The 24121-nt window shown below is 41.1% G+C and overlaps 1 protein-coding gene across 4 annotated transcripts in view; it reads right to left on the reverse strand.

Moving 5' to 3' along the window:
* Positions 1–24121, reverse strand: part of NCALD (neurocalcin delta) — a 481050-nt gene that overhangs the window by 199412 nt on the left and 257517 nt on the right. For 2 of the 4 annotated variants that reach the window (XM_055432078.2, XM_055432074.2), the window contains exon 3: positions 18591–18640. The exons of the other annotated variants lie outside the window; for them this stretch is intronic. The gene's annotated coding sequence lies outside the window, so the exon portion shown is untranslated. The remainder of the gene's footprint in view (positions 1–18590; positions 18641–24121) is intronic. 4 annotated transcript variants of the gene reach the window in all.

Below are 24121 nucleotides of genomic sequence, written 5' to 3' on the forward strand. Positions count from 1 at the left end.
GGTACATATTTAGGATTTGCATGCAAAATATGTATCTTCACTGTCTTTTTGACTCTTTTGTCATCATGTAATGTCTCTCTCTGTTCTTGGTCATTTTCTTTGCTTTGAAATCGTCTTTATCTGATTAGTATAATCATTCCTTCCTTCTTTTGATTAATGTTTGCAGGGTACATCCATCTTTTTACTTTCACCCTCTATACTATTATATTTGAAGGTAGTTTCTTATAGATATCATACAGTTGAGTCATTTTTTTAGTCCACTGTGTTAATCTCCATTTAATAAATTATTTATTTAGACTATCTATATTTAATGATATTCGTGAGCTAAAGTATGTCACTCTATTTTTTGTTTTCTGCATGTTCTCTATTTTCTTTTTCTTTATTTTCATTTTCCAATATTATTGTGGATACTTGAACATTTTCCAGAGTTCCATCCACAGTGTTTCTTTCAGTATAACTCTTTGTATAGCTTATTTAATAACTGCTCTCCAAAAGATTTGTGGACACAGTGGGGGAAGCAGAGGGTGGGACGAATTGAGAGAGTAGCATGGAAGCATATACATTACCATATGTTAAATAGATAACTAGTGGGAAGTTGCTGTATAACACAGGGAGCTTGACCTGGTGCTCTGTGACAACCTAGAGGGCTGAGAGAGAGGTTCAAGAGGGAAGGGAGACATGTATACTTCTGGCTGATTCATGTTGTACAGCAGAAGCCAACACAGCATTGTAAAACAATTATCCACCAATTAAAAATAAATTTAAAAAAAGAAAAGATAAATGGGTATATAACAAGGAAATTAAGATACCAGCATAAAACTAAGAGGAAAAAGCCTTTCTCACATTTCCCTTTCTACTGCTTTCCCAGTTCCATTTTCACTCCAGTCTAACAAATGCATTTTAAATAAAATTCACACACACACACACACAAATTGCTCTCCATATTACATTAAACATACATAACTGAACAGTGCATTATTGTTGATGTTATATCAACAAAGTAAACCCCTTACCTCCCTTTACATCCCTTTACTCTCCCTCTTTCTAAAATGATTTTTTTTAAATCTCCTTGCATTGAAAATCATATAAGGCAGTGTTATAATTTTTGCTTTAATCATTGAACCTAATTTTAAAAACTTAACAGAAGGAAAGTTTATTATACTTACTCCTATTTTTATTCTTTGTATTATTTTTTCTTCCTTCTTATTATTCCAAGAGACCCTCTTTTATCATTTCCTCTTTGGAGAATTTTCTTTAGCTATTTTTTAAAGATAAGCCTGTTGGTGACAAATTTCTATACTTTTCTTCAACTAAGACTGTTTTAATTTCCTCTTCATTTCTGAAGGATATTTTTACTGGATATAGAATTCTGGATTGACAGTTCTTTTTCAGCATTTGAAAAATATTCTGCCACTTCCTTCTGGCCTTCATGATTTTGAATGACAAATCCACTGTCTTTCTAATTGTTTCCCTCCATAGATAAGATTCCATTTCTCTCTCGCTATTTTCAAGATCTTTTCCTTGACTTTATTTTTCAGAAGTTTGCGTATAATATCTTAGTATTGATTTCTGTGGGTTAATCTTGGTGGGATTTCACTCAACTTCTTCACACTATAGGTCTGTGTTTTCTGCCAAATTTGGCAAACTTTCAGCCTAAAAAAATACCTTTTTAGCTTTGTTCTCTCCTTCCAGGATGCTGATGGTACATTTGCTAAACAATTTTCTGTTGGGGTGGGGGGGGTGGTAATTTCTGACCTTTTATCTGTAAATTCACTGATTCTTTCCTCTGTTCCCTCTAGGCTACTGTTGAGCCCATGAATTTAATTTTTTTTACTTCGTTTATTATATTTTTCAGTTTCTATGAAACTGGAAAATGCTAATAAAATTTCAAAAAGAACACAAAAAAACAAGCCAAAAAAAAATTTTTTTTTTTAAGTTGCAAAAGGAAACAGCTGTTTTCCACTTCCTAAGAAGGGAACACTTTGATCAGTAGGTAAGGGGTCTTGCTTTCATTCAGTAGCCCTCTGTTAGAACATGCTCTGGGGTTTTCTCTCCAGAGCAGTGTAACTGTTCTGGGCATGACTACCCCCAGGAGACAGAACAGGCAGTTGAGGTAGGAACAAGCAGTCTTTCAGCAATATTTACCAGTGCTGTGAAGTTTTCTTCTGACATTTTCAGTCCAACCCCACCTCACGTGACTTCAGTCCTTCAGTTCCCTCAGATCCTACACTCTGCATGGATTTTCATACTTCTCTCTCCTCTGGCATACTTTTCCTCTGGCATCTGCTTGTTTACCTGGTCTCTTATCCGCTTTTGCTTTCATTATGACATTTCATGCATGTTTGGGTTCCCTGACCCAGCTGACTGGTGCTCTTGACCTAGCTAAGCACCACCTACAGATTTCAATGGGTTTACTTTTATCACCACTTATATTGCTCTCGAAAGCTAATGGAATCCATATCTTTCTTTCTTCTCTTCAGGTTGAGGGGGTGAAGAAGGCTGATTTTAAAACCCCATAGTCTCCTCGCTCTAGGAGATAGTTCTATGAGATCACCAGCTGCTTCTGATACATGCTCCTTCCATCCCAAGCCCCACAGCCAGAGGCAGGAAGAGAAATGGGTGGGAGGACAAATTAACACTGAAAAGCTTGATAAATACTAACAGCAAACACTAAAAATAACTAGGCAGAAGTGGTCTACTTTTAGGAATTTCATTTGTGCCTTTGTGTTGGGGGTGAGAAGGATGGGGAGAGACAGCGCTGTGGAGAAGGGGCTGGGGGAGGAAGCACTAGGAGCTTCCTCAGGCAGACAGTACTACACAACCCTCTCCCCAAAATAGCTCCTTCTCTTTCTCAGCTTTCCTGGGCTTCTGCAGCTCTGCAAATGGCTCCCTCCCTGTGCATCAAACAAGCATCGCTGCTCTTGCCAGCAGAGAGGAAAAGCAGCTAAGAGATTGCAGGCTGATTTGCTACTCAGCCTCACCCTCTCCCAATTGCAGACTGTCCTGGCCATCTTTTGACTTTGGCTCTTGGAGATTAGAGGGTGATTGGAATCAGAGTGTGTTGCGTACATATCAGCAAGTCCCCAGTATGCTAGCTGTGACATGGCAAAGTCATTAACCCCACATGACACAATCTGCATGGTGGAGACAGAAAATCACAGACTAGGAATTTTACGTGTCCCCAGAAATGCTGTCTAGGACTGGCAGCCAATGTCACTTCTAAGACTGTGCTGTGGATAAATGACCCTGATCAGTCATTCCATGGCTTAGATCTCATGATTTAACAAAATGGAGGAGAGAAAGTCTGTTCAGTTCTGTTTCTGTCATTTTTCCCTTCCCTAGTGAGAAATTCAATTATGTTATGAACCAATATGGATCACTAGAGCTGGAGGAAAATATAATGTGAGGGAAATAAATGGTTCCTGCTTAGATGAATTACAGGTAGTTTTGAGCTCTGTATCATATCTGTCCTGTGAAACCAGCAAAAAAGGTAGTAACTCAAGCCTGAGTTTTTCCCCTACTGCTCCACTAACCCCTCCTTCATACCACACACTCTCAATAGCACAGTTGGACAGCAAAAAAGAAATGAAAAGTGTTTCTTTCTCTTCCCTGCTCTCAAAGTTTCCACCTCTTTATCCATCAACCCCTCCTTCCATCATGACTTGGATGGAGAAGGAGCCTCCTCCATGCAAAGGTTGATCTCTCTATTTATGTCCACATTCTCTCCCCACCTCCCAGCATCATCCACAGCCTGATCCATCCCTTATCCCCTTCACTCCTCTTATATCTTCAAGGTGCTACTTCCTTTATCTCCTTCTCTGAAGCTGAAAAAGCCTCAACCTCTCTAATCTTATAAATCTGCCTTCTAGTTTGTTACCCTCCAACAACCCATTTCTCTCCTCCTCTTCTTTATCATCGGAGAAGGCAATGGCAAGCCACTCCAGTACGATTGCCTAGAAAATCCCATGGATGGAGGAGCCTGGTTGGCTGTAGTCTGTGGGGTCGCTAAGGGTCGGACACAACTGAGCGACTTCACTTTCACTTTTCACTTTCACACATTGGAGAAGGAAATGGCAACCCACTCCAGTGTTCTTGCCTGGAGAATCCCAGGGATGGGGGAGCCTGGTGGGCTTCCGTCTATGGGGTCGCACAGAGTCGGACATGACTGAAGTGACTTAGCAGCTTCTTTATCATGCTTCCTAAAAGAAGGGTCTACACTGATTCTTTCCAAATCCATTCCTTTATTTACTGCTTAACCCACAAAATCATACCTTCATCTGCCTTCATTAAGGTGCCTAATGACTTCCAGGTTGCCAAATGCAATGCCTTGTTCTTTCTGCTTTGCTCTCATGAATCCCACTCTGCGCTCTGATGCCATGATGGTACAACATCCTAGCTTTCCTGGGACCTATCTGTCCATTCCTAGGCTCTTCCACTATCTCCTCTCCCATCCATAAACATGGGTAATTCCTACAGTCTAGTGTTGTCAGATTTCATAAATAAAAATATAGACTGCCCAGTTAAATATGAATTTCAGATCAGCGATGAATAAATACGTCCTAAATATTTCATGGGATAGTCTTATACTAAAACATTATTCCTTTAACCAAGCATCCTGTATTTTACAGACAACTCCACAGTATTTGTTTCTTTAATGCTCATCTCTACAAACTTCCTCCCTCATTGATGTTTTCTATGCCCTTGTCTGGTCCCATCACCTTATGGCAAATAGATGGGGAAACAGTGGAAACAGTGTCAGACTTTATTTTTTTGGGCTCCAAAATCACTGCAGATGCTGATTGCAGCCATGAAATTAAAAGACACTTACTCCTTGGAAGGAAAGTTATGACCAACCTAGATAGCATATTAAAAAGCAGAGACATTACTTTGCCAACAAAGGTCCGTCTAGTCAAGGCTATGGTTTTTCCAGTGGTCATGCATGGATGTGAGATTTGGACTGTGAAGAAAGCTGATCGCCGAAGAATTGATGCCTCTGAACTGTGGTGTTGGAGAAGACTCTTGAGAGTCCCTTGGACTGCAAGGAGATCCAACCAGTCCATTCTAGAGGAGATCAATCCTGGGTGTTCATTGGAAGGACTGATGCTAAAGCTGAAGCTCCAATACTTTGGCCACCTCATGTGAAGAGTTGACTCATTGGAAAAGACCCTGATGCTGGGAAGGATTGGGGGCAGGAGGAGAAGGGGACGACAGAGAATGAGATGGCTGGATGGCATCATCGACTCTGTGGACGTGAGTGTGAGTGAACTCCAGGAGTTGGTGATGGACAGGGAGGCCTGGTGTGTTGTGATTCATGGGGTTGCAAAAAGTCGGACACGACTGAGCGACTGAACTGAACTGATGCCCTTGTCTTCATGATTATCTTATCTCAGATTATTTCTAAACCTTCATCTCTAGCACCAATCCTCCCTCCCCCACTTCCTCCCTCTCTCTCTTCATGTGATGTGTTTCTCTGTTTTGCCTTTGATATTATATAGCATTTTCAACTCATTATACATAACACTGAACTTATTACTTTAGACCTCAAATCTACTTCTCTACCTGGCTTCTCTATCTCTAGTAATATCTTCTCCAGCCTTCTAATCATCTCAGCCTTAAATCTAGTAGTTTTCCTAATCAACTGGATGAATCTTGGTCAGTTTTATCCTCACCAGCTTTCCTAGATCTTTCTTCCCGTTTCCATGGATACTGCTAACTTGTAGTCATTTCAGCATGACTACAAATCACCCAGGCTATCCAGGTTACTGAAATCACCTTCTGATTAGTCCCCCTACTTCTATTCTTACCCACCCTTCATCCCTCCACAAACTGTCACTCAGTTAACATCCTAATTAAAGTGCCAATATGGATACGCCACTTTCTTGGTCAAGGAAGCGTCCTGCTGGTTCCTGGTTAAAGTTCAAGTTCCCGAGCCAGCATTTAGGGACATGTATGAGTTGACTTTTCTCTGCTTACCTCCTGCGGTCACCTCTGTGCACTCTAAGCTCAAGGCATATCAGAACACATTGTTAGGGCCTTCCTATCAGTTTGCGTAGACTACTTTGAGGGCGACTCTTGCAGTTTCTGCATAAATATATGCTCACCAAATGCTTGTTGAATTTGTGAAGTATTAGTTGCTCTGTCGTGTTTGACTCTTTGCAACACCATGGACTGTAGTCCACCAGGCTCCTCTGTCCATGGAATTCTCCAGGCAAGAATACTGACGTGGGTAGCCATTCCCTTCTGCAGGGAATCTTCCTGACCCAGGGATCGAACCCGGGTCTCCTGCATTGGATTTGTGAAGTCAATTCTAAATTATACACATGAACAGGATGAAGTAATTAAATCTACAAATCACTTATATGATAATGCGAGTGGATGTACTTTCCCACAAACCCATTGCTGGCTTACTCTAAATGTGGGTGATATCAAGCTCTCATAAGCGTCTCATATCCTTTGATGTCGAGTCACAGCTGGACTTTGATAGGACTCCTGGGGCAGAGACTGACACAGACCCTACCCACTCTCGCTCTCAGCAGCTTCTCTTGATTTACTCTTTAAAGTGAATTCTTCCCCACTTCTCTCTTTTCTTACACATGGAAAGTTATCATATTCTCTGTAAACATCCTTGAATTCTATTACATAAATCTCCAAATAACTACATATTCTAAATTGCTGCCAACCCCACATACTGATTCAAAAACATCTGAGCACTTTAATAATTTAAATCAGGGGTCTTCTATGGGCCAGATAATAAACATTTTCAGCTTTGCAGTCTCTGCTGCAACTACTCAATTTGCTATTGTGTCAGAAGGCAGCCTTGTTGACACAAAAACGAATGAGCCAGTCTGTATGCCAATAAAACTTTACCTACAAAAACAGGCAGCCGGCATGTGGGTCATTGTCTGCCAACTCCCAACCTAAAACAAGCTTCTGGTGAACAATTGACTTCATATGTTCTTTATAAACTCTTTCATTGTGGTCACTTGATTAGAAAGAACACTAGAATTTCACTTGATATGGTCTTTTCTTTTTCACAAGGTTACAGTTAAACCTCATTCAGGACCCTGATTGAGTGAGGGGACATAAGAAGTGGGCACTGGAAGCTCTCTCTGAGACCCCCCACCCCAGCCCTGTGGATGCTACCCCAGGGTGGGAGCAGGACAAGGCCAATGGACTGAGGAACTCACTCTCCTTGGGGACAGATTTTCAGGGGGCACCATAAAGCTTTATCCACAGCTAAGACCTGGCACAGCCAAATAAAATATATATATATATACACACACACGCAAGCACATTGTATTAGGTATTATTTATCTCGATTATGAAATTTCATGGGTATATGGTGTCCTCTTTAATTTGGTGCCCTACTCATTTAAAACGAGTGCCCTACTGATCTTCTTCCCCATTCCTTAGCACCAGCTCCATGTCACCATGTGGATGTATTATCAGCACCCCTCCTCCTTTCAGAGAACAATGTACATCTATTTAATGTTACCTTTGGACTAGATCATTCCTCTGAGCAGCTTTGACACCACTTTGGTTACTGGACCTGCCTCAGGTACAGTTTTGAAGCATGTGGACACTCTTGTACCAGATTCTTTAGAGTCACTTTCTTGAGGAACATGTTAAGGTGAAAAGGGAATTAAAGTTTTATAAAACACACACTAAGTCCCAAGTGACACTAGCGTAAGGAACTTCATAATTGTTCACAGCGAGTCAATGTGGTTTTGTAGACATTCTTTTGCATGAATAAGGAAACGGAGGCTCAATAAACCGAGATTATTGGAAATATTAAAGCCAGGTAGAAGCTTCCTGATATAGCAAGAAGCTTAGATCATGTCCGACTCTTGAGAGCCCATGGGTATCAACAAGAAGCTAACATTGTGGACGTGGTTAAGGCACTTTCTTGCCTTCCAGCCTTACGTTTGCACAGAACCCCTGTCATGTACAGAGACAGTTCCAGTGCTTCACGTCATTTGAGCTTCATGATAATCCTGGGGGGTAAAAGCTTCATATTTAAGACATGCTAGTATAGAGTTGGACACGACTGAAGTGACTTAGCAGCAGCAGCAGCAGTACAAACTCACCAATTCTATTGTATCGTGCATATTCAAAAAGGTTAAGTAATATAACCCAAGGTCACCAGCTAATAAGTGTCAAAGCTAGAATTATAAACGCCGGTCATCTGAGGCCTGGTGAATTTCATTACATTTCCCCTACTGTAGAGAAGTACATCCAGTATACATATTTTTGACCTAATAGCATCCATATTTATAGCACAGAGAGAACCCAAAAGGAATAATATCTGGGATCAGAAATTTTCATAGAAGGAAACTTGTACATAAGGGAAGGAGCCTAAGTATTGAGTGCTATCTACCCTGATAAGGAAGTCCTGAGATAAATAGGGGATTAGGTCAAGAAACAACAGTTAGAACCAGACATGGAACAACAGACTGATTCAAAATTGGGAAAGGAGTACATCAAGGCTGTATACTGTCACCCGGTTTATTTAACTTCTATGCAGAGTACATCATGTGAAATGCCAGGCTGGATCAATCACAAGCTAAAATCAAGATTGCTGGGAGAAATATCAATAACCTCAAACATGAGCTGTCACTCTAATGGCAGAAAGTGAAAAGGAACTAAAAAGCCTCTTGATGAGGGTGAAAGAGGAGAGTGAAAAAACTGGCTTAAAACTCAACATTCAAAAAACTAAGCTCATGACGTCTGGTCCCATCACTTCATGGCAAATAGATGAGGAAAAAGTGGAAGCAGTGACAGATTTTATTTTCTTGGGCTTCAAAATCATTGTGGATGGTAACTTCAGCCATGAAATTAAAAGATGATTGCCTCTCGGAAGAAAAGCCATGACAAACATAGATAGCATATTAAAAAGCAGACATATCACTTTGCCGACAAAGGTGCATATAGTCAAAGATATGGTTTTTCCAGTAGTCATGTATCGATGTGAGAACTGGACCATAAAGAAGGCTAAGCGCCAAAGAATTGATGCTTTTGAATTGTGGTTCTGAAGAAGACTCTTGAGAGTCCCTTGGGCAACAAGGAGATGAAACCAGTCAATCCTAAAGAAAATCAACCCTGAATATTCATTGGAAAGACTGATGGTAGCTCAGTTGGTAAAGAATCTGCCTGCAGTGCAAGAGACCTGGGTTCAATCCCTGGGTCAAGAAGATCCCCTGGAGAAGGAAATTGCAACCCACTCCAGTATTCTTGCCTGGAGAATTCCATGGACAGAGGAGCCTGGTGGGCTACAGTCCATGGGGTCTCAAGAGTTGGACACGATTTAACAACGAAACCACTACCATCAAAGCTGAAGTTCCAGTTCTTTGGCCACCTAAATCAAAGAGCTGACTCTTTGGAAAAGACCCTGATGCTGGAAAGACTGAAGGTAGGAGGAGAAGGGGGAAACAGAGGATGAGATATTTGGATGGCATCACTGACTCAATGGACATGAACTTGAGCAAACTCTGGGAGATAGTGAAGGACAGGGAAGCCTGGCACACTGCAGTCCATGAGGTCACAAAGAGTCAGACACAACTTGGTGACTGAACAACAGGAGGTACGAAAAGGCTCAGAAGGACAAGGCCAACTGTGGCCTGCTTCACCATTTCACAAAGCACCATCCTCTTGGTGCTAAGAACTGTTGTAATTAAAGCAACTTCTGCTCAAACTCCCCAGCCTTTCTGGATTCTATGGATCAAGAAAGCAAAAGAATAGCTTCCAGTTCCCATTTGTCCCAGGTGCCACCATGATTTTGTGATCAGAAGGAGAATCATCTGAACACAGGGCACAAAGGAAACCATTAAGATGGGAGAGAGGGATTGGCCCAAAGTGAAGATAGGATGCAGGAGCAGAGGAGAAGAACAGGAGCCATGGGGACATCATTTCCAACCCAGCGCTGGGGAGAAAAGTGGCAGGTGCTCCATTTTGGAAAGAAATCACATTTCATGTTACTTCAGGCAACTTCCAGCGAGCCATCAACCCTCATGAGAAGTCACGTCTGGTACTGTATCTCTGTAATGAGATGTACAATGGGCACTTTCAAGCATTTAAAGCGCTTGAATGTGCAAAGCTTCACAGTTGGTTACAAGTTCATAACAGCTACGTGCCTCTTTCACTGGGGAGCCGCCATACCATGCTGGGATTCCACAGGGCAGCATGGCTTCCCCATTCTTCAAAATAGAGCTGCTCAAAGAATCCTCTGGCAGTTTTAACTACACAAGAATAGAAAACACCCCAGGCAGAGTGTGAAAGACTAATCTTGTAAACAGCAGGACAGCAAGGTAAAAATAAGAATGAAAAGAAAACATACAGCTTTTTTTTAAAAAAAAAAGCTTTTATAAGGACAATAAGATGGGAATAAATTCAGCCTCATATATCTGGAACAAAAGCTCAGAGAAGTGTTAAATCACAAACTAGGTGGCTGCAGGAACTCGCAATGATCCATTCCAATCTGCTGACTCAACCCTTTTGGCAGCAGGCTTGATGTAACAGACTCCCCTTTCAGTTTTACAAGCTTGGGCTTTTTGTTTGTTTGTTTGATTTTTTCCTTTTCTTTCATGCACCACAACCAACTTTTTTAAGGCTGTTGCAACTTTCCTAAGTCACATCTTTCTTGGTCTCTGACCCCACAAACAATGTTGCTTCGGAGAAAGAACCACAAACCACAATATTTCCATCTTTCATTTGACCGAGTCATCCTTGCTTGCAGGGGAAAATATATTCTCACACTTGTACTGAGTCTTGTATTGCTAGACAAGGTAGCATAGCAAAACGCCAGCATCTCCTATCCTTTCAATCTTTCTACCAATAATTAAGCAGCCAGCATGAGCTCTCAACAGTGACTGGGGATAACAGGGATGAACTGTCAGAACCTGGCTTTGAGGACCACACAGTCCGATGGAGGAGGGAGACTCAGAAGCAGACAGTTAAGAGAAGTGGTGAAGATACCTGCACCTCCACTCTGTAATGATATTGGGCATGGGTTCCACTCAGACTTTTCTACTCCCTAGCACGTTGCTTCCAGGCCAAAAACTGCCTCTGCAGACCAACCGATCAGTGGATCAGGTATCGTGGCTTAACAAGCACAGATACTGGCCAATCACGTTCTCCTGTTATGCAAGGAGGTCCTTCCCAGGAAGCTCTCCTCCATCCTCCTCTGCCTCCATCATTGCCTTCTCAGCCTCAGATGCCTGGCTTGGACTTACACTCCTCCCTTTCTTTAGCTATTATTATCACTGTCACCCATGCCATGCATATATTCTATGTGCCCCAAATGGCCCATACATTAACTCATTCAATTTTCATGACCTCCTTGGGCTTTGTTATCCTGGAGTTATAAATGAAGGAAATGGTCTCCAGAAAATTTCAGAAACTTGTGCAAGACTACACAGCTGAAAAGTAGAAAAACTGAGATTATAAGCCAGAACTGTGTGATCAGAAAGACTCTTAAACAGTACACTGGAGTGCTCCATAGGTACATGTGGTCCAACTGCCCTGCTAGGTCGTTTGCACTATAAGAACAGAGATCAACACTTCTATTCTTTTAACAGTCCCTAGTCTGGGTACACCTATAAACAAGCAGAGTAGGCATCTCCCTGCGTGGTGTTGCTTAAGGGACGCCAGACGAGGATGGGTTAAAAATATCTTCACTGTTGCTTATCACAGTGCCTGGGATTTCACCACTGGAGATACGTTACGTTGGGTCTTGACATCTTTCTGGTTTTCAGGATTTCTCTGTTAGGCAAGATGGCCCTAGGAAGCATCATACTCAGCTGAAACCTCAGGGCCTCAGAGAATGAGCCACAGGAGAGATGCCTAGAAAGGAGCCTGGGATCTGAGAATGGCAAAGGGGTCCTGAGAGAAGAATGAGAGGTCCCAAAGTCTGGGGTGATTGTTTTGCTTGGTTGACCCCACCTCTGCAGACCCCAGAACAGAATGAGGCAAACAGAACATACGTGAAGTCTCCTGATTTGAGGATACACTATCCTGAGCAGCTTTAAGAGTTGGAGGCATGGGGTATGGTGTTAGGTGGTCATCAAGTGCTCATGACCCAGAGCATTGTGAAGACACAAAAGACAAGAAGACAGAATCCTTGCCCTCAAAGAGCTAACAGTCTCTTTTGGAGAGAAAAAGTATCCATAGCAAAGAATAGGTAAATAAGACAAGACAGGAATGACCAAGAACAAAATCCACGTGTAATAGGAAACTCAGGGAAAGGAAAGTTCAGTGTGGGAGGGGTGGTGTGGGCACCACACAAGGCCCCAGGGACAGTACTAAATAAAGAGATACAATGAATGAGTTGGTGAATGCCTGTCTTATGCCTAAAGAAGACCCAGATGATCATAACCAATTCTACCTCAGTACTCCCGAACAAGGAAATGCAGCTTGTATTTGGTCACTGTAATGCAAAATGATGTTAAGATGGTCTAGAAACAAAACAGATATAATGTACAGAGATATTAATTAGAAAATATTCTACTTCAAGTTAAACTCAGGTCTTCTGATAAAAAGATCTAATGGTTGCTTCAATCATATTACTAAAAAATCCAGAATTTCAGTAATAGGTGAAAGTACCAGATTTATATATTATGATAAACAGTGAATAAATCTAAAATCATATGGCAAGACTAAATCCCTCTAAAACTGGGAGAAAGGGATCTGATGATCACCATAGGCTAACAACATTGGCAAATTTCAAGACCTTCCCTTAGCTTCAGCTCTGATAAGAGTGCTTTATCCTGTGACCATCCAGTCAAAGACAAATGTTCTTCTTCTGAGCTTTCATTTAATACTTCCTTATTTTGTGTAGCATTTTTTTTAAAGGTTCCTTTATTTAATTCCTACAAAGAAAACAACTCCAAGGGAGAGAGGAAGGAAGAAAGCAAGCACGCCTTGACCTTTATTTGCTAAATGAGTTATTTTCCCAATAGCTACAAGTGATTATGTTCTCACCATTCTGAATAACAACTCTTTGTACCCCTTGGCATAGGAGAACCAACAACTACAGCCTAAGGCGTGGTTGTGAGTGAGCAGAAAAAAGAAACACAGGCAGAAAAAGACTTGAAAAGGAGGTGAAGGGTGGGGGAGGGGCCACAGGAAATCATTTCTCTTATGAGTTTCTTAGCTAAATTATTGCAATACATATTTTCGTGTCAACTTGGCCACTAATGAGCTTCATTGCCTGTTTCTTCAAGGTAGCTGCATATCTGAGACATGAACAGCAAAGGTCTCTGGTTCCGTCCGCTAATAGGTTTGCATTAACCCCCGTGGAGGTGCACAGTCACCCTATTATCCAAACCCACAATTTGGATGCAGGGTCTAACAAGGGATGCTTGTATTTTATTTCCAGATGCAAGCAGCAGCTTGGCAAATGTAGTTCCAATGACTAAATGTTAGGATTTCTGGGATATTTTGGTGTTACCAGGAGCCATCAGGGGGAAAAAAAAATTGAGTTCCTGAAAATCTGGGTGGTGATTAAAAAGTTGAAGCCAAATGACAATAGCAGAATTTCTGTATTTAATGTTTTATAAGAAAAGGATTCAGAACCCATAAAAAGAAATCAGTGAAAATGGATATTTAACATATTTAAAATATACAAATGTCTAAGCATCATGTAAAATGTAAAAATTATAAATTAAACAGTTGTTGTTCAGTCACTCAGTGGTGTCCAACTTTTTGCTACCCCATGGACTGCAACACACCAGGCCTCCCTGTCCCACACCATCTCCCAAAATTTGCCCAAGTTCATGCCCATTGCATCAGTGATGCCATCCAACCATCTTATCCTCTGACGTCCTCTTCTCCTGATTCAGTTCACTTCAGTTCAGTCGCTCAGTCGTGTCCGACTCTCTGCGACCCCATGAATCACAACACACCAGGCCTCCCTATCCAACACCAACTCCCGGAGTTCACTCAAACTCATGTCCACAGAGTCGGTGATGCCATCCAGCCATCTCATTCTCTGTTGTCCCCTTCTCCTCCCACCCCCAATCCTTCCCAGCATCAGAGTCTTTTCCAGTGAGTCAACTCGTCACATGAAGTGGCCAAAGTATTGGAGTTTCAGCTTTAGGATCAGTCCTTCCAATGAACACCCAGGATTGATCTCCTTTAGAATGGACTTGTTGGATCTCCTGATTGGGGTAGTTTTAATTTTTTCATATGGTAAATTATACAGTACAATCCTATTAATAATTACTAGTAGGCAGAACTTAAAAACATAAGTATTAAGAAACTAAACAGTCTCAAAAGTGAAGAAAATTAAGTCATGAAATGTTGAAAATGAGATCATACTTCTGGACTTTCATAATGAGAGTTCTCAAAGCACATAAATGTTGTTGCCACTGAGACATTTTAATGCAAATTTCTTCAATGCTAAGGGGAAAAAAAAAAAAAACACTACCCCAATTACGAAAATAGTGATGTATTTATGAGCTATCTCCAAATATTTTTCTCTGACTCCTTCATCTTCAAATACTCCTCAAAACTTAGAAATATTCCTCCAAGTTAAACATAATGTTGTGTATTTGTTGGGGGGAAGCGAAATTTATTTAGTTACCTCAAGTTGTAGTTTACTTGAAGGCAAGAAGCAAGCATTTCTGATTTGTTCTCTTATTTAGTTTGCTCATATATGCCCAGCTGCCTGTGTCTGTTTCAAAACTCTGCTGTTGTAGTGGACATACCCCAAAGTAACTGCCCAGTGAGTGCAGTCACTAGGATAATCCTTTCCCTTTGAGTACAGGCACCACCTATACTCCCAGCCTGACTTGCTCCCAGCCAATAGAACACTGCAAAGTCATAGGGGACAGTCACTCCCTGATTAGGTTACATTATGCAAGTCTCTGTCCTAGCAGACCAGAGTCCAAGATCCTCCTGCTGGCTTTGAAGTGAGTAGCCATGTTGTGACAGGGCCTGTGAGAGGCAAACGGCCATGGCCAGGAGCCTTGAGCAATACCTGAGAGATGAAAGCACCCCAGGTGCCAGCTAGCAAGAAAACAAGGGACCTCAGTCCTACAACCTCAAGTGAATCCCACCAACAACCACATGAACCAAGAAGGAAAAAAAAAAAACAAGCTTCTAAAAGGAACACAGCCTACTTGTTGTGGGAAAGAGTGGAGTACGAGAGGATGGTCACATCCCAGGCCACATCTGAGTCCTTGGGAGAGCTGCCAAGTGTGAGTTCTTGGCTTCACACAGGCCATCTCATAAGGCAAGAGACGGCAAGGTGTGGGGTTATCTGTTTTTATAGGGGCGGGTATTTCTTAGGCTAATGAGTGGGAGGAGTATTCTAGCTATTTGGGGGAAGGGGTGGGGATTTCCAAAAATTGGGCCACTGCCCACTTTTTGACCTTTATGGTTGGCCTTGGAATGAGCATGGCTCCTGTGGGTGTGTCATCTAGCTTGCTGATATGTAACAGTGGAAGCTGACTCGTCCACCATCTTGGACCTATTTGGTTCTACTCAGTTTATGATGTGTTCTTGGATTATGTCATTCTTTTAATGGTTGCACCCTGCCCACTTCTTGACTCATGGCCAATATCTTGATTATAACCTTACAAGACCCTAAGCAGAGGACCCAGCTAAGATACACTCAGATTCTAGATCCATAGAAACTGTGGAATAGGAATTATATATTGTTTCAAACCACTAAATTTGTGGTAATTTTTCATGCTACCGTATGTAACTAATGCACATATGATAATCTACTTCAAGCTCCAATAACAGTTATTCTCACAAAAAAGGTTTGTGTTGCTATTTTCTTTCTGCATTAGAGGAGAGAATATAACTGAATGCTTTACAAATGTGTACGTCTCTATTTTAATTCAAAGCTTTAATGCAGAATGTAATTCTCCATGTATGAGTCTCAAAACGTAAATTAGTTGAATTCAACATTTTTAAAAAATACCATTTTCTTGGTACTTGAAAATTGAAGAGTGTGCCCTCCCAAATCACTTCATTATTTTTTTTGACTAAAGATTTTATTTTTAAAAGTTCAGAAGTGCAAAATTATTGTGAAGCTAATGGGAAGATCCCCTGGAGAAGGAAACGGTAACCCACTCCAGTATTCTTGCCTGGAGAATCCCATGGACGGAGAAGCCTGGTAGGCTATAGTCCACGGGGTCACAAAGAGTCGGACATGACTGAGCGATGGAACGGACGGAACGGAACGGAATAGAGAATTACTGTATACCCCACTCTTGGTTTCCACTGTTATTATATCTTATATTGGGATGGTACTTTTTTCACAATTAGTGAATAAATATTGAAAATTATTATTAACTAATAATAGCTTCCCTGGTGGCTCAGACAGTAAAGCATCTGCCTGCACTGCGGGAGACCCAGGTTTGATCCCTGGGTTGGGAAGATCCCCTGGAGAAGGAAATGGCAACCCACTCCAGTACTTTTGCCTGGAAAATCCCACGGATGGAGAAGCCTGGTAGGCTACCGTCCATGGGGTCACAAAGAGTCAGACATGACTGAGCGACTTCACCTTCTTTCACTTTCATTATTAACTAAACTTTAATCACATTTCCTACTCTCTGCCTAATGTCCTTTCTCTGTTCCCAGATTCCATCTAAGATACCACCTTACCGTCAGCTTTCCAGTTTCCTTAGACTTCTCTTGGCTGTGACAGTTTCTCAAACTTTCTTTGTTTTTGATGAGCTTGGCAATTTTGAAGGAGACTGGCCAAATGTTTTGTAGGATGCACCTCTATTGAAAATTGTCTTGTGTATTTCTCATGATTAGACTAGGGGGTAATATGTTTTGAGAGGTAGATCACAGAGGTCAAGTGCCATTCTCATCACATCATGTGAAGGATACCTACTATTAATATGATATATCACTGTTAATGTTACCTTGATTTCCTGGCTTGAGGTAGTGTTTGTCAAGTTTCTCTATTGTAAACTGTTGTTGTTTAGTCACTAAGTCATGTCTGACTCTTTTGTAACCCCATGAACTTGTAGCCTTCCAGGTTTCTCTGTCCATGAGACTTCCCAGGCAAGAATACTGGAGTGGGTAGCCATTTCGTACCCAGGGGATCTTCCCAGCCCAGGGATTGAACCTGCCTCTCTTGTGTCTCCTGCATTGATAGGCAGATTCTTTACCACTGAGCTACCTGGGAAGCCCCTACTGTAAGTTACTCTTTTTTAAAAAAAACTTACTGTTTCTATACTGTACTCTTTGAAAGAAAAAAAACTACGTGTAGCTCAATGCAGAGTTATGCTTTACCTCCTAGAAAACAGAGTATCTACATACACTGTTTGGGGAGATTTGTCTATTTTCCTCATATATTTATCCAATCATTTATTTACACCAGAATAGATAGTTATCAGATTTGGGTTATACCTCAATACTGCTTATTTATTTTGTGGCAAAAACTGTCAGGGACAGTTTTGTGGCTCAAACTGTCCCTGTTTTGGCCGATGGGAGTACTTTAAGTTGGCTCCTATAACCTTTCCACACACATTGTGTCATAGTCACCTTTATGAGATTTTGGTTTTGTTTTCATCTTTTTTCTTTTAGCACTTCCTTACTTTCTGGCACTATAAGATAATCCAGGCTCTTTTTGCATATTTCTTGCCCCAGCCCTTGGTCATTTCTCTGATTCTTTTTATGGGAAAATAATATTGAAACAAATATTTGAGTGGCAGGTATATTTATTGCTCCTAGGGCATCATTGCTTCTAAAGTCAAACCAGTTTTTCAATCTCTAAATCTGGAACCTCGGAATATCCCTCTATGCTTAATATATTTTAATTTATTCAACAAGTATTTCATAAAGATTACTATTATATCAGGTATTAATTTAAGCACTTTATAAATATTTATAATAACCTTGTAATATCTATAAAAACCTTCATGTTCTTGTAATAACCTTATAACAACAACAAAAGAGGTAGTATTATAAATCCCACTTTGTGAATGGAGAACCCCGGGCCCTGAACAGTTTGGACCTGTGCTCAAAGTCACACAGCTGGCAAGTGGCAGGGACAGGATCCGAACCCAACATCTGGCTCCAGCTTTAGGGCACTAACCATTGCACCACACTGCCAAGGACCTCACAGAGCATAAAAAGTGATGAATTAATTAATCCATCAGTCCATTCTCCTGCCAGTTTCTATCACGTGCCCATTAGGTGCTAAACTCTCTGCTAGATGTTAATTGGTGCTGAAAGCCATCTGAGACACTTCTTGGGCTATGGCCCAATTTAAAACGGAAGAAGAGGCTGTTGCAATGTGCCCCTTCAGAGGATTCTGGCAGCTGCCTGTGATGAAGATGGTACATAAAAACCACTCCACTTGGTGGCTGCAAATATACTTTATTACGCTACAGGCAATAGTCAAGGGTGATAAACAGTACTTTTTGTAATTTAATTTGTATCCATTTCTATCCTATTCACAAAGTTTACAGAGAAGGTTTATTATCTTCCCTATATATGAAACTCCCACTTATTATACTACTATTCACTAATAAAATATTTGAATGAAACTGTTTCTGGTGAAAACCACTGAACAAAACTGATATTTCCATCAACAACTGATTGAAACAAAGTTTAAAATGTACACTTACTTTATGACTGTCACTAATGGGTGGTGCCAGGGACCAAAGCTTGAAGTGATCTAAAAGAAAACACACAAAATAACTATAGTGATTGAAAAAAAATCTTAAAGGATTTTTTAAAGGTGATTTATCCCCACGTATTTAGTAGAAGAGGCTTCCCAAGTGGCTCAGTGGTAAAGAATCCACCTGCCAAAGCAGGAGACTCCGGTTTGAATCCTGGGTGGGGAAGATCCCCTGGAGAAGGAAATGGCAAACGGCTCCAGTATCCTTGCCTGGAGAATCCCATGGACAGAGGAGCCTGGGGGGCTACGGTCCATGGAGTAGGGCTTGCCCATAGAGGCGGGGATCTCCAGAAGGGACTTGCCTAGAAAAGGCAGCAGAGGCTAACACAACAGGGAGTCTGTCACTGACCTCTTGATATTCATAAACCCCTTGGCAGAGAATACAAATCCAAGGGAAGGGACAGTCAGGGACACGGCTCTTCCCTTTTCATTCAGTTCAGAGCAAGCACCAAATGAGCCTCCTTTTAGATGTAGCAAAGTCCAGGTACATTCCAAAAAGAATTAGCAGACACAGTGTCAACATGTAACAAAAAGAAATCACAATAAGTAGACAACAATTCAGACTATTGTCCCAACTATCTAACCAATAGTGTATTGGTTAGATTCATAGTTCAGAAGAAAGGAATGATCAAAGGTGTTGGTTAGCCTGGAGGGGACTGTAGCAGAAAGAGCCTGATTGAGAAGGCTTGGAGTAAGGGGAGGGGGTGTGGTCTAGTGAACCTCATCGCCAATGGACACAAGAGAGGGGTGGTCTCTCAGATTTTGTTTCTCACATTTATAACCTCTCTTTGAGAAAAAGTAGACTTTAGATCCTCTGTGAGCACTGGTCCAAACAATCTAATTAGACCACTACTACAGTTTCAAAATGATCAACAGGGTCAAAGCCCTCTTGGGAGATGTGTAAAAAGAAAGAAAAAAGAAAAAAAAAATCCTTGCTTATATCATTTAATTCCTAAATATCAGAATGCTACTTTCGTTAGAAATAAATACTAAGAAATGCATGATTTGGGGGTTTAAAAATCCTCCTTTTATTAAAAAATAAAACTATTGGAGTAATTCAAGAAGAAAAGGTGTTCCAACAGACATGTTAGAAAAACATGTACTATTTCACCAACTTCTGTGTATTTGATGATGTACTAATCATCTCAAAAGGTATCTCAGTCAATAAACCAAGGACTCATATTCCTCGAAGCATTTACCAGGGAACTGAATACAGTTAGAGCAGAACTAGGTACTTTACCAAAGAATTAATAGATTTGCCCCTTTGAACACAGATAGAAGTAATATATTTTACTGGTAAGGAAATACTGAACCTCTGGATATCCCACAAAAAAATAGTTATTATGCTATTTTTAGTTCTGGCAATATAAGAATTCTGATCTAAGACAGATTCTTAATTTTTTTCTTACCCATAATAACCTGTACATTTTAATGATACAAATTATTATATAAAAGATGGGATTCCCTGGTGGCTCAGATGGTAAAGAATCTGCCTGCAATGCAGCAGACCTGGGTTCTATCCCTGAGTTGGGAAGATCCCCTGAAGGGAATGGCTACCCACTCCAGTACTCTTGCCTGGAGAATCCCCATGGACAGAGGAGCCTGGCAGGTTACAGTCCATGGGGTCGCAAAGAGTTGGACACGACTGAGTGACTAAGCACAGCATAAAAGCTACTTTGACTTAATATAATGTAAATTTTCCAAGCATGACTTTTTACAAACTGAAACAAACAAACAAAAATCTATGAAATGGTTTTTGCATTTTTTCCTTTATCTCATAGTTGACGTATAAGCACGTTACAATTTGAGAAGTGATATTTTTGGCTTTTTCGTTGTTAAGATGTGGAATTAAGTCAAGTAAATTCACAGGGTTTTACATGTTAAAATACATCGGGTTGGCCAAAAAATTTGTTTGGTTTTTCCGCAACAACCTTTTTGGCCAACCCAATACATAGCTAACTCTGTTTCAGAGCTTTAAATTTTACTGAAAACAAAACAAAACACAGATGCTGAGTTAAAGGAGCAAGATGAATAAATAAGCAGTTTGCCAGAAATAGGACCCCTGAGGTTTTCTCTAGTGTCAGAGTGGACAGGCCTTTACAAACCAAGCCTATCGCTGGCATCCACGTCAAGGGGATGAGACCAGGAGGAGAGCACAGCACCTGAGAGGTATCAAAACTCTGTCTGTTCTCTATGCCCCTGGGCAAGTTTCACTGATCTGCTCACAGACGCATACTGAAACAACTTATCTTACCTAGCTTTCCTCAGAGATTTATTTAAAAAAAAAAAAAAAGATGGAGGTGGGGGGAGGAAGGAGGACACATGGGGAAGCAAGTGTAAATAATCCACAGGATATATATACTGTTATTTATATTACAGCTGCTTTCACTGAAACTGAGACGGAAGAGAAAGTTTGTAGATTACATGCATATCTTGCTAATTCAAATATTCGTGTCAGGGAGACAAGGGGATAAGGTAGAAAGAACACAGGTGTAGGAGTCAGGAATCCTAGGGTCTAACCCCAGCATGACCATTAGTTAGCAGTGGGCTAACTTTGGAGCACTCATCTGCTATCACTAGATCGCGATACTTGGGGAATTTGTGTAATCACAATAAAATCCCTTTTGATATCCATTTCAAGTTGGTTCTTTTCCTTCAAGATCTCTATCAGGAAGTTTATGGCTTATGAACAAATAAACAGAGCCAGCCAAATTAGCTTTTTCAGAAGGCTGAAGTGAATCTTTTTTTAATGGTGATAGTGCTTAAAATAGTCACTGTGTATATTTTGGCATGCATACACAAACTTCAAGGTCTATGATATGAAAAGTCTGAGAACATTTGGATAAAAACTACTTTGAAAGTTTTTAATGTTATATAAATATACTGTACAGTTACCAACACCATCTAACCATTATTTCTCACTACCTGATCGTACCATCTATCCATGCTAACGATGAAAGATATGGTTTCTGGTGTCAGTTTTTGTATCTAATTTTTCATCCAAAACATCACATTTTCATTGAGTGGTATTCTGACAAGTATTTATAAATAGAATCAAACAGCTTTTTATATTTCATTTTAATTTGACTTAATAAGTCTGGTAACTTGAATTTCAGAATCCAACCCTGTCTTTCCTCTGGCAGTGAAAAAGACTTAGTATTTATTCATCTGGAAAAAAGCGTACCATGCTCCAAAACGTAATTAAACTGGAAACAGATGATATTCATCCTCTCAGGGGCATTTAGCATAAGCTAAATATATTCACAGCACAGCTGACCATTTATAAACATAGCTACCATCGCAACCAGTGAGCTGTGTCAGTGGCAATCCGTCCACTGGTCTGAAGTACAAAGGCATGAATCCTACTAGAGTGGAGGCCACATCGGAACATCTTGCATTAACACTGCTCTAATTTATACAAATGTTTAACAAAAATATTTTAAAGCACTTCATTGTCTTGTCCTCTACTTTTAGACTGGGTACTTAACTGAGGATTAATTTAGTTCTTTCCATGTTAGGACATTAAGTACAGAGGGAACAGATTTAATAGGAATCCAGTTTCCCTTAGGGGACCATTGCCATCGCCCCTGTGTCTCACGGCACAGCCTCACTTGGGCTGGGTGCTCTCCTGAGCTTGCTTCAAACGCCACACTTCATTCGGATGCCATGACTCTGGGACTCAAGTTGTGAGGAACAGATGTTTTTCTCCTTTCTTTCTCAGACTTGGTCTTACATTCAGAAAGCATGTTTTGAGAAAATAAAAACTATAACACAAAGAAACCAACTTGATTCCAAAGAAGAGAGATCCACTAAATAGGGATTAAAGAAATGTCTTGTTCAGTGACTTCCCTGGTAGTCCAGTGGTTAAGAACCTGCCTTCCAGTACAGGAGATGTGGGTTTGATCCCTGGTTGGGGAACGAAGATCCCACATGCAACTAAGCCTGCACACAGCAACAAAGATTCACGACAGCAAAAAAAAACAGAAAAGTTTTATTCAGCTAGTTGGTCAGTCAACAACAGAGAACCGACAAGGGCAGGAATTTCAGGTCACCTGCAATGCCCCACCTGGGAGAACAGCTGGCTGGTTGGCTGGTTCACAGCAGAAACATACAGGCATCTGAGAACCACACCATAAGAGGTGTGCTTGTCCATTCGTTCAACAAGCTCCAACTCAGCACCCACAGTGAGGCTGAGGCTAGCCCTAGAAATGAATGACATGCCTTCACCCCTGAGGTGCTTGCTGCTAGGTGGGGAAGCCAGCTAGTCACTTATGACAGACAAGTAAGCAAATAAAATAATCAAGATGTGAGCAGATGAATGACAGACTCGTATAAACTTGGCTAACCCATCAGAGCAACGCTTTGGCACACACCTCACTCCTTCCTTTCTCTGTCTTACGGTTGCTCTCATTAGTGATTTGTCACCAGCCCAATTGCCACTGGATGTCATCTATGTGTTGTTTATGTTTGGTTGTCTGCCTCCCCCCAAGCCAACTCAAATAAGTCCTTGAGGGCGTGGGATTTCTGTGGCTTACTGAAGTAAATCAGCCCCCAGAACAAAACCTGACACCAGTAGGTATTCAATAAATATTTGTTCACTCAATCAATGTATGAGTGAATAAACACTGAAGAAATTAACTCAAAAAAGTGGGGGGAATGATTGTCTAGAAAGATGAGAGGAAATGAGGTTGAGTTCTTATAAAAGGCAATTAAATTTTGGCAAATAAGAAGTTGAAAAGTCAGTTGAGAGAAACTGGCTTAGCAGGTCCTCAGAATCACCCACAATAGATCTACAGAGAACAGGAGTTTTGTCTGCCCCGTGTCCTGTCTTCATGGCTTTGATGGAGCAGCCCACCCCAGACTTCCACTCTTCTTACCACAGGGGAGGGCTAGACCCAAGCGGGGCCATTGGATTCCCCTTTCCCGGCATTCCGAGGCTGTGCCACTAGAAGCAGCAGCACCTCGCAAGATGGTTTACTTGTTTTTGTTTTGAAGACCCTCCGTTGCCCTGGTTCCTGCATTCCCCAAGGCCTCTTCCCTAAGTTCTATCAGCTATTTATAGCCTTCCAATAAACTTTTTTTTCAGGCTCCAGTAATCTGTTTATTTCTGTTGATTACATCCAAAGCTCTCTATGACCACAGGGTCTAATTAAAGATAAATGTGGTTTGCAGGGCTTCTCAGTAAAGAATTTTCATTGAACAGTCATCCGGTGTAGGCACTGAGCTGAGCTCTTTATAAGTTATCCAACTTAATCACTAGACGTATCTCTATGAGTGCCTATTTCCATTTAAAAAATGGGGACATTGAGGTTTACAGGGCTCTCCAGGTGGCACTAGTGGTAAAGAACCCGCCTCCCAGTGGAGGAGACAGAAGAGACTTGAGTTTGATCCCTGGGTTGGGAAGATCGCCTGGAGGAGGGCATGGCAACCCACTCCAGTATTCTTGCCTGGAGAATCCCACGGACAGAGGAGCCTGGT

The sequence above is a fragment of the Moschus berezovskii genome, chromosome 16 (genome assembly GCF_049115385.1).
Source record: "Moschus berezovskii isolate FMDL1 chromosome 16, NW_MosBer_1.0, whole genome shotgun sequence".
In the NCBI taxonomy this organism is placed as follows: Eukaryota; Metazoa; Chordata; class Mammalia; order Artiodactyla; family Moschidae; genus Moschus; species Moschus berezovskii.